The sequence below is a fragment of the Nicotiana attenuata genome, unplaced genomic scaffold (genome assembly GCF_001879085.1).
Source record: "Nicotiana attenuata strain UT unplaced genomic scaffold, NIATTr2, whole genome shotgun sequence".
Lineage (NCBI taxonomy): Eukaryota > Viridiplantae > Streptophyta > Magnoliopsida > Solanales > Solanaceae > Nicotiana > Nicotiana attenuata.
Window position 1 is genome coordinate 110,311 of NW_017670754.1, and position 13,415 is coordinate 123,725.

Sequence of the window (13,415 nt, forward strand, 5' to 3'; positions counted from 1 at the left end):
AGAGAGGAGATATCGCTAAAGCCATCAAAATACATCGAATTTCAAGCCTAAGTTTTCTTAAAACTATCCGAATTAGCGCATTCGAGTCCAAAAAACCCGACCAAAACACCTCCAATGACCTGAAATTTGCACACATATCCAAAATTCACCTAACGAAGGCTACAGTAATATCGATTTCCATTCCGACCCCCGATCAAATCTCACCATAACCACGGAATCGGCAAAATACTAACCTCGCCAAATTCAAGCCTAAATGCTACACGGGCCCTCCAAAATCAAATTTCGATACCGCACTTCCGCAAGTCACAATCTATCCCCCGAAGCTAACCGATATCAACCGGAAATCATCGAGCCTTCTACTCATAAGGTCAATGTCCGAGTTGACTTTCCAATTAAGCCTTCTTAAAGAACTAAGTGTCTATTTCCTATCCATAACCAAATTTCAATTCAACTATAAACTCACTCGTTGCTGATAAATGAACATATGAAGAAAGCAATAATGGGGGAAACGGAGGCTGTAATACATGGAGACGACGGGTCGGAGTCGTCACAAAGGGGGAAGGAAGGAAGAAATCACATACTGGGACAAAACTTGATTGATCTTGATGTTAAAAAGAGAGCTTTTTTTAATTAATTAAACGTTGGCAGCCCAGCTATAAAGAGAAGCGCTCGCTTCTGTCACTTTGCTCGGCTATCCTCGCTTCTCGCTTTTTAAGGGAAAGCGATCGCTTTTGTGTACTGATACGTTTCCAAACAATTTACAGGAATATGGGGGATGGAATTGTAGCCATTCTGTCACTCGCATAGCATAACCTGGGACTTAACAAGAAACCTATACTGAACTGAAGCCATGTTCACGATGCTGCAGAACAGTCTTATGTTTTGTTTCCTTTTTTCCTACTTTAGAATTACAAGCTGGTGTTCACAATAGACTACAATGATTATTTCGTACAATAAATATGGGAACTGGACAGAATATGCACACTGAGGCATGGGGAATGTACGTCCTACATGTTACTACTTCCTTCTGAAGCCACATATGAGCTTCATAGTTCACTAATATTTTTGTTTTTTTTCATACGATATTCCTTCAGCAATGAAGGTAAATGTTCGGCGCATATACGTTATCATAGCAACAGCTAACCGGAGGGGGGTGGGGGGTCGAGGTTGGGGGGCTTGCACAACGTCATTCTGTACCCCTCTGCCAGACCACACAGTAAGTCATATTAGGCCTCAAAAGAGACTCATTGTTTCAATGTGTTGCTGTGGTGGAAATCAAAATATTGGACAAACTAACTTTATTCACAATTGGCAGAAGATATTTAACCAAAGTTTCAGTAGAAAATGTCAGAATGGGTAAACCCGAGATTAAAGCTCAAAGTTTATGGAAGCTGCCGAGAAATCGGGGAAGAAATAAACAATTCAAGAGATATATGAAATGAAACAAAGTTACATGATACCTGATTCAAATATCACTTGAGTTCCTTAAAATTTGTTAGTCCAATAGTCTTCTTTAGTGCGTGTGCCCACCCTGATAATTAAAAAACCAAATTATTATTATACTGTGTTAAAATTGCTCCAATACTCCAGTAATAGGACACTACAAATTCTAAAGCATAATTTCTACTTAATTCTACCACGTTACTTCTCTATTTCAAACTAGAAGGACAAATTCTCGAATTCCAGCATATAGATGACATAGCGGTTCCTTAGAAGGGTCCACATTAAATAAGCCAATCAAGTAATTTCTAGCTGGATTAGCCAAAAAGGCGACACAATTAAAAATACAATGAGCAATAAAATATATGTGCACATCAAGAATATCGATAACGCAAGGAAATATTCAATATTTGAAACTTGATGGAAATATAACAACATCAATTTAAAAACTAAAGCAAACTGGTCTTTATTGTGTCTGAGTGTCTAGCTATTAATAAAAAAAAATTGGCTAAGAATATTTCTTTTCTGAATTAAGAAAGAAACCTCATGATTGTGTTCTTCAAAATCAAACTCTTCATCCGATTCCAAATTTTCAAGTTGGATGTGCTAGAAATCCTGTCAGGAGGGTCACATCAAGAATGGTTGCTCGGAACATCACTCCTTAACTAAGGCAACTTCACCATTATTCCTCGCGTACTCGATGGCCAGCCAAGATCTCGATGCTCATTCATAACATTGTGGGGCATTAGCTTCAAAGTCATCATATTCTAAACACTAGTCCTCTCGGGACAGTCTTCATGACATAATCATCTAATCTTGATCATATGGATCTTGCACATGTAGAAGCATTGTGTACTGAGATGCTGGACAAAAGTTCGTTTAGATAACATTGTCTTGTTGAACATGACCATAAAGTAAGGCCCATAAATATCTTCTTCAACTCATTAGCCAGTCACCACTTAAATAAGACCAATCCTTAAAATTTTGTCCATAATAGGTCTAACTCAACTATATCAAACTATTCTACCTATAATGAAGTGTCAAATTTGCGTTTCAGACTGGATTTTTTATCTTTTGATGCTTAAAAAACTTGTAGTTTGAGCGACCTAATGTAACACCACTATTTTGTTGTGTTTTACGTCTTACATTTCACGCTGCTCTCGCCATGGAATCTATATCCATTAATGACGATACCAGAAAATATCTTTTAGCAAATTGAATTTGGTCCGAAGGATATTGCTTTATAAGATCGGGCAATCTCTTTTTCAAAGAACGAGTTTTCAGACCATTGAGAGAACGTTTTGACTATACTTCTTGGCCTTGCTCCATTTAGATCCTCGTCTCTGATTACTAACCTCGACCTTCATATTTCTTCTACACAACAAGTATTTTTATTTTGTTTATGTAAATGATACAATAAAGTAATTTAAAACATCACAATAAATTAAATGCTATAAGTGATTAAGATTTACCTTATATAATTCTTGAACTTCATTTACAATGGTTTCAATAAGTATATATGTGCCTAATTTAGTGACATGTCATCTAAAACAATTGGATCACTCTTTTTTGCTCTAGAAAGGACAACTGTTATTAGGGAACAAACTAGAAGATTGTGCATTTTAATTGAATCATATTCATCATTGTTTCGGGGTCGTCGATTAATTCACGTTCTTTACCACCTCACATGTCAAGTACCTAGAGCATAAAGTCAAACCTCTTCAACAAATATTGCTCGCAATAGATCTTCTGGATAATTGTCTGTTGCGAACATATGATTTAAATGTACACATTTATACTTTGCAGAGGATACATTCCATCGATTTTGAACTGGACCTCCCAACCTTCCTCATTTTCCAACACATGAATAGGCAAATGAATCCTTATTCAAAAAAAGTCTGGAGCAGAATAACATTCTTTCCAATTGATTCCATTGTTTCTCTAATCTCTTACTTCCCAGGCAATCTACTCTTCCCATTGTGATAAACTTTTGACAAATAAACCGGACAAAAGACAAGAACTTAGACGAATCCAAAGGGATAAGCAACTGGTCAAGGAAGATATGCCTTTTAACTGGGTATTGGCAACAAGTAATGTAACATTGCAAGTGTGCATCATGAGTTTTATAACCGGGATAATGTTTCCTTCATCTAGCTGCCACACACCGAATATGTTGCAAGCACTACCATCAGGTCAGCTTTGTGGTCTTTAAAACACCAGCAGAAATTGATTTCTCCACCATTGGTCATTGACTGAAGCCTGCTTTTACAAAATTTGTTTTGCTTGCCATCCTTTGGTATCCCTTGGTTGACGGTTCTTCTCTAATTGACCATCTTTTTCAGATTCAATAACGAGCGATTTGCATGATCCTTATGTCTTGCCAGTGAATGTCCAAAATAGTTCCATTACATTTATCCACTAAATATTTTTCTTTATTATGCATTACGTCAAGGTTATGACGTAACGATATCGTACTGCCAATAGGTAATTGCCCAAAAAAAATTGACCTTTTTTTTCCAAGGGCCTATCCGCATTTGTTCTCTTCGCTTCTTCCCAAACAATTGTTTAAATCTGTAAGTTATTAAGCACATCAGTTTCCTTTAACAAAAGGCGCGGAGGAGGGCCTAAAATTCTAGTTTTCATTAAAAGACCTTTTATTAGATTCTCCAAGGGATGATATCATAGGCAGAAAAACAACGATGGATCCATATAACATTTTTTTCGACTATGTTTAAGACTAACGAGAATTAGTGCCCATTAATTACAACAAGGGCAACAGCCAACTTTCCCTGTACTCCAACCGGATAAACATAGATATACAGGAAAGTCACTGATTGTCCATAAAAAGACTTGCTCGCGGATTTTGAAGGTTTGATCTCTTGAAGCATCATGGTTTCATACCCCCGGACTCCCACAAAATATTTAACTCTTCTATTAATGGTTGTAAATAACGTCATGTCGATTTCCAGGTGATCGTGGCCCAGGTATAAGAAAGAAAGCATTACAGTACTCTTGGCTTCATGCCATCCAAGAGGTAAATTATACACCATTAAAATAACTTGGCATGTGCCTATGAGATATTGCTGCATGGTCCGAAGGATTGAACCCATCACGGTTTGCGTAAGCCAAGTCTTCAACATTGCCGAGATATCTCTTGAAATCTCTGATGCCAAAAGCGTATCAAGTCTTTCATGCTTGCCAATCAGCAGATGCCTTATTTCCATCTTTAGAACGCTCCTCGTCATGCCACTCCAATGTATCTTGATGTCTTTGAGCACATAAATTAGCCTTTTAAGTCTAGGAATTAATGGAAAGTGGCTCAAAATTTTGCTGAACACGGGATTAACTTTAAGCCTCACAGATCGCTGATCTCTTTCAGTGATATTTAATATATCGGATGATCCACAATTATTGAATTAATATTCATCATCCTTATGGTCATCCTAAATAGCATGCAATCATGGGGACAATGCATCAATTTTTTCATTAATGAGAACCGAGATCCCTTTACCATTAGTTTGGCTTTAATGTAGGAAATATAGGAATGTTCAAGTCAGGGCACGCCTCTTTTAATAGCTCTAAAAGAGAAGTGAAAAGACGCATTGCTCCAATCCATGTAGACACTTCAACAAATACAGACGGTATTGTAAAAGATAATCTAGAAGATCCTTTCACAACCAGGATTATAGTTACTTGGCTTGCCTCTATACAACTAAGTTATTAGAATTGTATTGGCATCTTCATTTGTGCTTCATACACTCTCCAGCATGTGAAACATTTTCTAACATTGATCATTCAACAAACCCATCATATCATCGTACGAGTAAAACATTTCATCCATGTTCACAATTAGCAATTCATCGAAATTTCCCCATTCCCCATGATAATTCCATCTTGTTTTAACCTTGAACAACCATAACATTATTAGATGGTCATACACTACATTCCTTCGAGTTCAACAATATTACAAACACTTGCACAATGGGACATTGAATTTCTTCGCCTTGAGGATCTCCATAAGAGTAAGCAAAATCTAAGAAAGATTGAACACCCTCGATATACTCTTTGGCATACCTTGGTAAATCCATCCATTCCTTGGATGGAACATTTGAATTCCTAAAAATAAAATTTATTAGATCTTCAAATATATAATCATTTAAGCATTAATTATATGGTAAAACTAAATCCTAAATGTCAAGAATAAATCTGTAAAATCATGTGTTGTAAAATGATAGGACTTTCTTACCTAGACATGACACTTAAGCTAAGCCAAATACAACTTTAAGTCCACCACAAATCTTCCCGAGCGTGACTTGTCTTCTTGGATAAAAAAAGGGTAAAATTAGGATCTACAAAACAAAGACAGAAAGTAATAAAATTCTAAACCACGTTTTCATGAAGATAATATAATAGTTCTTCGCACCAAAAAGCTTCATGTGCACCTTGGCAAGTATAGTGACACCTAAAATGTGTTTTGTTCGTACAAATATTATATAATTAAAAGAAGTTAAGATATAAAAATATAACTAGCTATTTCTCATTTCTTCAACTCAAAAGAATAAACTCCAGAACTAGTCATATTTTAAAATTACTAAAAGGAAACTTTGATAGAACAATTTACCACATTACATTTTGACAGAACAATTTGCAACCATAAATAACTAAGATATATGAACTATTGTACTCAAAAAATAATTATTTTACCATGCAGAGGCAAACCAAAACAATCAACAAACAGCCCCTAATCATAATACAAAACAGTCCTACGCATCATAACTGTTGCAAATAAATTCTGCCGCAAAGTTTGAATTATGCCCAGTAACTTTTGATCATGGAGAGCCAACTGTAGAGTTCACCATGGATGAGGTTAACGAGTTTATAAAAGAAGAAGGACTGCATGAAGCAGTTGTAATGAAATTCTCATATGGAAAACCTGAGTTACAGGAATTCAGAAAAATATTTTCGTCGCAATTCGATGTTCAAGGTCGCTGCAACATTGGAGTGCTGGAGTTTCGTCATCTTTTGATCAGGTTTGATCTCTTCAATGATTATGTTCAGTTTTTATCTAGATCAACTGGATATATCAGGAGGTGGTGTATGACAATCTTACTAAATATTGCACTTATTGCAAGCATCAGGGACATGACGAAAAGGTGTGTCGAATTATGAAAGAACAAGCTGGAACGGATGTGGTGGTAGAGGAAAAAACAGGGGCAGCGTCTCAAGGTGATCGTGGTTTAGTCGAGGCATATGGTTCAGTTATGGAAAAACTACAAGGCGATGCTAGGGAATACCTTAATGCAAAAAGAGCTGGCGAAACAATGGTTTTAAATTCAGAGGGTACCAAAAATAATGGGCAGCAGCAGATTTTAAACAACTCTGTGATATCAAAGAATGTTGCTATTGTTCCTGTCGATCGTGCTTTAGCTAGGGTGTCTCAAGATATGGCTATGAAAGCAGGAAATAGGGTGTTGAATAGTTGAGGGAATGGCAGTGATAAAGGGACAGTAGCAGGAGATGTGGTTACTAATGACAAGCCAAGTGATGTTATGGCTATAGTAGATGTTGCTGGGCAGTTTACTGCTAACCAAAAACTGTAGGCTGGGCAAAATCGACTTGATAATGTAGATTCTATAGGAGTTCGAACAAATTTACATGAAGCCTTGAAAAGTCCTGATGTTATGGGAACTAGTCTTACTGTTACGTTAGGGGAAGAGGATGTAGCAGGTTTTGGGCAGAATGATCTTGAGGTGCAGCTAATTGAGAGAACTAAGGGTGAAGGACCATCTAAAACTCCTAGAGATACAAAGGATGCAACTGATGCATCAAGGGTTGGAACTGATGGAGCAACCAGTGCTAAGCATGCAACAGTAGCAGTTGATGCTGGACAAGAAACAGCTACTGTTGGTTCTAAGCTGGGGGAAACTGTCGATAGACATTCTGTTGGGATTGCCAATCCTAATGCTGCAATTGGTGTTAAACAACAAGTTGGAGCATCAGATTCAAAGGATGGGAGTTTAATTTTAAAGGCAGCTAATGTTGTGGACACAACTGGTGTAACTGTTTCTATAGGTACAACTGATGTAGATGTATCTACTGCTGCCTTAGTTCCAGCTGAAATTGCTTCAAAAACTACTAATGCTGGACAAGTTACAAAGGAAGCTGGGCAGCATATTATTAAGGATAACTGGACAACAGTTTCCAGCAAAAAAGGCACTCCAAATAGCAAAAAACTGCTGCAGATTGCAAGAGACAGTCCAGGTGCGCGAAAAAGTTCAAATCATTTTGATGCTTACTCTAAGCTACAACTGAGTGACTGCTAATGACTCCACTAATTCAGCTAAGAATAATTTGTTATCCAACTAACTGTACAGCTATCTACCTCATGTCAACTCATCCCATTCTCAACAGATATTATCATCTACAAAGAGGATCGTTAGCAACAAAAACACAATGAAATATTAAAAGTATAGAACTGGGACTAGTATTCTAGTACTGGAGGGAAGTAGGTCCGACGACAGAATGAATACATAGGATTCATATAGCCAATCCCAACTAATTGAGGATTAGTATTTAGTTGACTGTTGATCGATCAAAATCAAATACTATTAAATATCTGTCCGGGGAAGACTTGGCTAAAAAAGAATTAGATTCTTTAAATGTACAAAGACAAAAATATGTCAAATGAACATAGGTGATCAACTGCTAAAACTATTTCTTTAATTTGCTCCTACTGAGAGCAATTTGTCTCTCTAGCAATGTGAATGATGATGGTGAGAAGAACATACAGCAAGTTGATCAAGATTTAGCTTCAGCAACTAGGCTGTCGAACTCTTAAGGTAGTGAAAAGCAACAGCAGGTCACAAAGAATGCAGATGCTCAATCAAAAACAGATTTTGCTCTTGTTACTGTTGACGAGCAAATGACTGGAGCAAATGACGAGCAAAACCCCTACATCTTCCTCCGCTCCTCCCCCACCCCACCCCACCCCCACCCCAATATACCACTAAGAAATCTCAAATATTCAAAAGAATGAATGATGTACCAGACACTTCTGGTATTCTGAGGCGCGACTGACATGGTAAAAGAACAAATCAGCCTAAGACGTACTGTACGTCAGATTAATCAACAGGAATAGGACAATCAAAAGATAACAAAGCCGATTTGTAGAATTAGGCTCACAAATCTGCTAGGATTTTAAAATAAATCACTAATCTTGGAGACTAGAAGAGGAATAATTAATTTATAGTTCATTCTTTTCTGGAATAATGATCAAATTAGATATGAAACTACAGCAATCAGAGACCATAAGATGGTAAAATATTGAAATAGAAGAGCACCAACTTGAGATTGGAAGAATTACCCGTTTCTCTAGCTTTATAAATTTCTTCAATTTGGAACGAGGAGGGCTAGAAGGTGAAAAACAGTACCTAAGAGAAAGGGGAAATGAGAATTCTTCCTTTGAGACAATAGTTTGAAAACAAAAACACTACCCAAAGTAGGGTGAGATGGTGCGAAATTAATAGTACCTAATTAATCTTCCCCCTGCAGAAATTAAGAGTAAGTTCCCGGCCGGTGCAGAAATTCCCGATTCGTCAGTCTCCACACTAGAAGCCAGAAACCCTAACTAATGTATCAACAACAATTTTAGCGAGGAGAGATCTTTTTGTCCTTCTGAAATTGAAAAATTAATATTTCACCTAGACCTAGAGTATATTGGAGGGAACATTATATTTTTTGGAGGGAATATTATACTTTAGACAAATATTTTGTTGGACTTTTAGAGCATATTTATAAAGTGTTGCTTTTCCAATTATATTAAAAGCATGCTTAAAAAGAGTGCCACATACTCAAATAAATTTTGCCAATTATTTTATGATTTAGAAACGTTTAATTAAGGTGGCCTAATAAATTAAAGAGCACATTTAATAAGCGTAGCCAAATTTTTCGTATCCAAAAGCTCCATACAAAGGCCACCCCTTAAAAGTGTGCCCAAATATATTTTTGGGAACACTTTTCAGGCGTTGTCTAAAACTAGTGTGGCGTTAGACCATAATTGTTGTAGTAATTAAAAGCTCCAACCACTTGACTCAATTGAGCCTCCAACTTGCGAATAGTTGCCTCTTGCCTTTCTATGTGCAATTGTTTCTCATTGTTTTGTTTCAGAAGGCACTTTAGCATATCCTTGATCTCCTCAGGTCCGCATTCCCAGGTTCTTTGTTCCTATTAACTTCACAAGAAAAGGTAGAACCATCATAGTAAGGGGTTGGGGGAAAATAAGAAATATAAGCACAACCATGAAGGTGACCATTTTTACCACCATACACATCACACACATTCCACAAATAAGATTGAGTTGGTGCACATAACTCGCTCTTAGGAACGTTTTGAAAATTTTACCACGGGTGGTTTCCTTCACAATATGTATGGAGATCAATAGTAGAATTATCTACACCTAAATTCCCAAAATTCCAAGATGCCATGTGTCTCAAATCAACAGTTATAAAAAAAATACAAAAAAAATAAAACAAACTAAAAGTTCAAACTTGAACCCTAGCAATATATACTGCTACAACTATACCGTTAGTTCCCCGGCAACGGCGCCAAAATTTGATCACGCCCAACTCTAGTCCTAAAAAGGATAAGCGGTCGTTGCAAATATAATCCGGTCTAAAAGTCCGGAGTCGAATCCCACAGAGAACTAAGACTTAGCTGTATCTGTTTAGTATCACCAAGAAGACAAGATTAAAAATAAATAAACAGCTGAAAACTAACTATGCTTGAATTGTAAACAATTAGAATAAAGGTCTAAGGTAATGGTTTTCCCCGTTGTTGATTTCCTTGGTTGTATGTTTCTTATAGCGTTGACTTAGTTGCCTCTATTAATCATGAACTCTCCAGCTATCATAAATCTCTCTCAAGCAATTATGATAATTTACTAGACGCACTCTCTCAAGCTACGCTAGCTAGATTCGCATTACAGTTCACTTAGATCGCACCCGAGGTATCGTTATCTCTAATCCAACCTCTAAACCCTCGGTTATGACTCTCGCCTATACTCCGGGAGTGATGTTGTTCAAACAACTACCTAAATATGCACTCTCTCTCAAGCAGATACATAATAAATAGGAACGGCTAATTGAGGATCTTTTCAATTAACCACAATCAAAACATAGTTAAACAAATAGAGATTAAACTAATTCAAATCTATATTACTTATAACAACCAATTTATCCCCAACGGGTTTCACCAAAACCTTAGATTAGAAAAGTTAGCTACTCATGAAAATAACAAAAATTACAAAAGAATTCATATTCAAAGGTAAAAGAACAAAGAAGAAGATTAAAGATTGATGCCCAATGATTCTCCTTGCCTCTTGCCCTTCCTTCTGATGTTTTTCACTTCCAAAAATCATTCTCCCCTTTCTTGGCCGGCTTCCCTCGTTTAATATAGGGTTTAGGGCTTAAAATCTCGTGTTTTGCACTTTGGTCCCTGAAGTTTATGCGTCCTGCCGCGGTCCTACTGCAGTTACGCTAGGACCGCGGCCAGAGTAGCCTTCAGAATCTGCAGCAGTGTTCTGCCGCATTAGGTCCGCAGTCGCAGTTTCAATCGCATTTTTGACCCTGTATCATTTGGAATTTTGGAAAAATGTAAAACATGAAAGTTGTAGCCCTTTGAGTTAGCTTTCCAACCATATATTGTGGAGACCAAATGGAGTTGTGAAAGAAAAGTTATATCTATTTTACTAGACAGTGAGCGATATGCCTACTCGATTCTTCGTTCGCTCTAACTATCATCCGTTGACCCCCAAACACGATCCCGGCTTAATTCCTTCAGCTTTTACTCAGACTTCAAAGCTCTAAATCACTTGAGTTCATTCCATAACATCTACATAGCTCGAAATCACTCCTACAAGGCATAAAACACAGTTAGCGCAAGACACTAGCGATTAAAGCTCAAACTCAATTAAAGTGCAGTAATTAGAGTGTAATAAGCGACTAAAATATGTAATTATGCCTATCATCAATTATCCTAACCAAAATGTACGTAGCATTAAAGTTACAGGTTCTTCAAAACGTCTGGAATAGAACTATCCACACTTCCACCAAATGTCTATATATAAGCAAATAGCAAAATCAGAACTTTCATCTAAATTAAAAGGTAGTACTCCATTTCAGGGGCGGATCTACGTAAGGCGAAGCGGTATCACGTGGCACCGCTTCGCCGGAAAAATTTACTTAACATATACATATAATTAAAATACAGAAACAAAAATAGGTTAAATAGAGTAAATGTGACACCACTTGACACGTCAGACGTGTAGCACATTTGGTCAAGTGCTACACATGTTCACGAGATGTCATGCGTTCGAAACTAGGCAGCCTCGTTTTCTGTTATAATTTTTTAATTGCATCGTCTACTAAATAAAAATTGTGTACGGTGTAGTTTGAACGACTAACCTATTAATGTAATTAGAGAGTATTGATCTGATTTGTCAAGAGTCAAATTTAGCGTTAATAAATTATTTGGCTGATATTCCAAGTTTTCTTAATCTTTTCTGTTTCTCCTTTCATCTTCTCTCTCGGCATGAAATTGATTAAAAACGATTTGTGGAATCAAATAAATGATAAATTTTTTGTGTGTTTTTTTGGTTCTTTATATAAAAAAGTATTTAATATTATTCCTAATGATATTATTTTGATACATTTCTAAAATAAAAACTCATCGATAAGAGTTGTAGTAATATACCTGAGTTGTGGTTTATTATTAGAAGAAGTTGAACGGTGTTTTTTTTTAAATACGATATTGTTAAAGTGAATTGTTAGTCGTTCACTACTTAAAATTGTGACACCACTTACAAAAAATTATGCGTACGCCGCTGCTCCATTTCTTTTTGAAACTTCAATCTTGGAATTTCGGGTTATCATTTATCAACTTTGTCTGGCGGCTTTAGTACACAGTTTATGAACAAGTGAAGCAAGGAGCGAGTTAGGGCGAAGCTACTGTGTGCCCGGATACCGCTTCGACCGTACTTAGTAATTTTGGTCCAAATTTAGTATTTATTTAAAAAAAAATCTTGAATATATGTAAAATTTATTAATTTAAAATTAATAATTTAAAAAATATTGAAAATTTAAATTTATAAGCTTCAAATCTTAGTTCTGACCGTGTAAAAAATCAAAGGTGGTGTACCTTTGATTTTAGTGCTTATCTAGTGGGTACTAGATCTAGCTACCTTAACCGTTGCTTTTGAGTACCATCACTAACCCATGCGCATAGAGAGTGTGCTCAAGTCATCATTGCAACTCTCATACAAGTCTCATGCAAAGGTGGACTCACTACTAGAAAAGTGACAAAATCCGTCCACAGAATATCGACCTAAATCGATCGGAAAAAGAACCGATCGAAATCGATCGAAAAATAAGATGTAGTGCTATATTAATATTTAAACTGTAGCAATAACAACATATATATACATATTAATGCTATATTAACATATGTTATATTAATATATGTTATATTCATATATTGTAGTGCTATATTAATATTTAAGTTGTAGCAACAATATCATATGTATAGATATTAATGCTATATTAACATATGTTATATTAATATATGTTATACTCATATATTGTTGTTGCTAAAACTTAAATAGTAATATATATATATATATATATATATATATATATATATATATATATATATATATATTTCAGTTAAACAAATTACATTTTATTTTAAAATAAGTTACCGACCGACTAAAATAATTGAAAAAAACACATACACACATATAAAAGTAATTAAACCAAATACATACACACATATATAAGTAATTAAAAAATTACATACACACATATATAAATAATTAAAACGCGCGCGCACACACACACACACACACACACACACACACACACACACATATATATATATATATATATATATATATATATATATATATATATATATATAAGTTA

At 35.8% G+C, this 13,415-nt stretch overlaps 1 protein-coding gene across 1 annotated transcript in view; it reads right to left on the reverse strand.

Moving 5' to 3' along the window:
- Window positions 1–9,187, reverse strand: part of LOC109243021 — a gene marked incomplete in the record, with an annotated part of 13,729 nt that extends 4,542 nt beyond the window's left edge. Inside the window, 3 exon segments of the mRNA XM_019409909.1 lie at window positions 5,687–5,789; window positions 8,804–8,870; window positions 8,970–9,187.
- Between the last annotated feature and the right edge of the window lie 4,228 nt (window positions 9,188–13,415).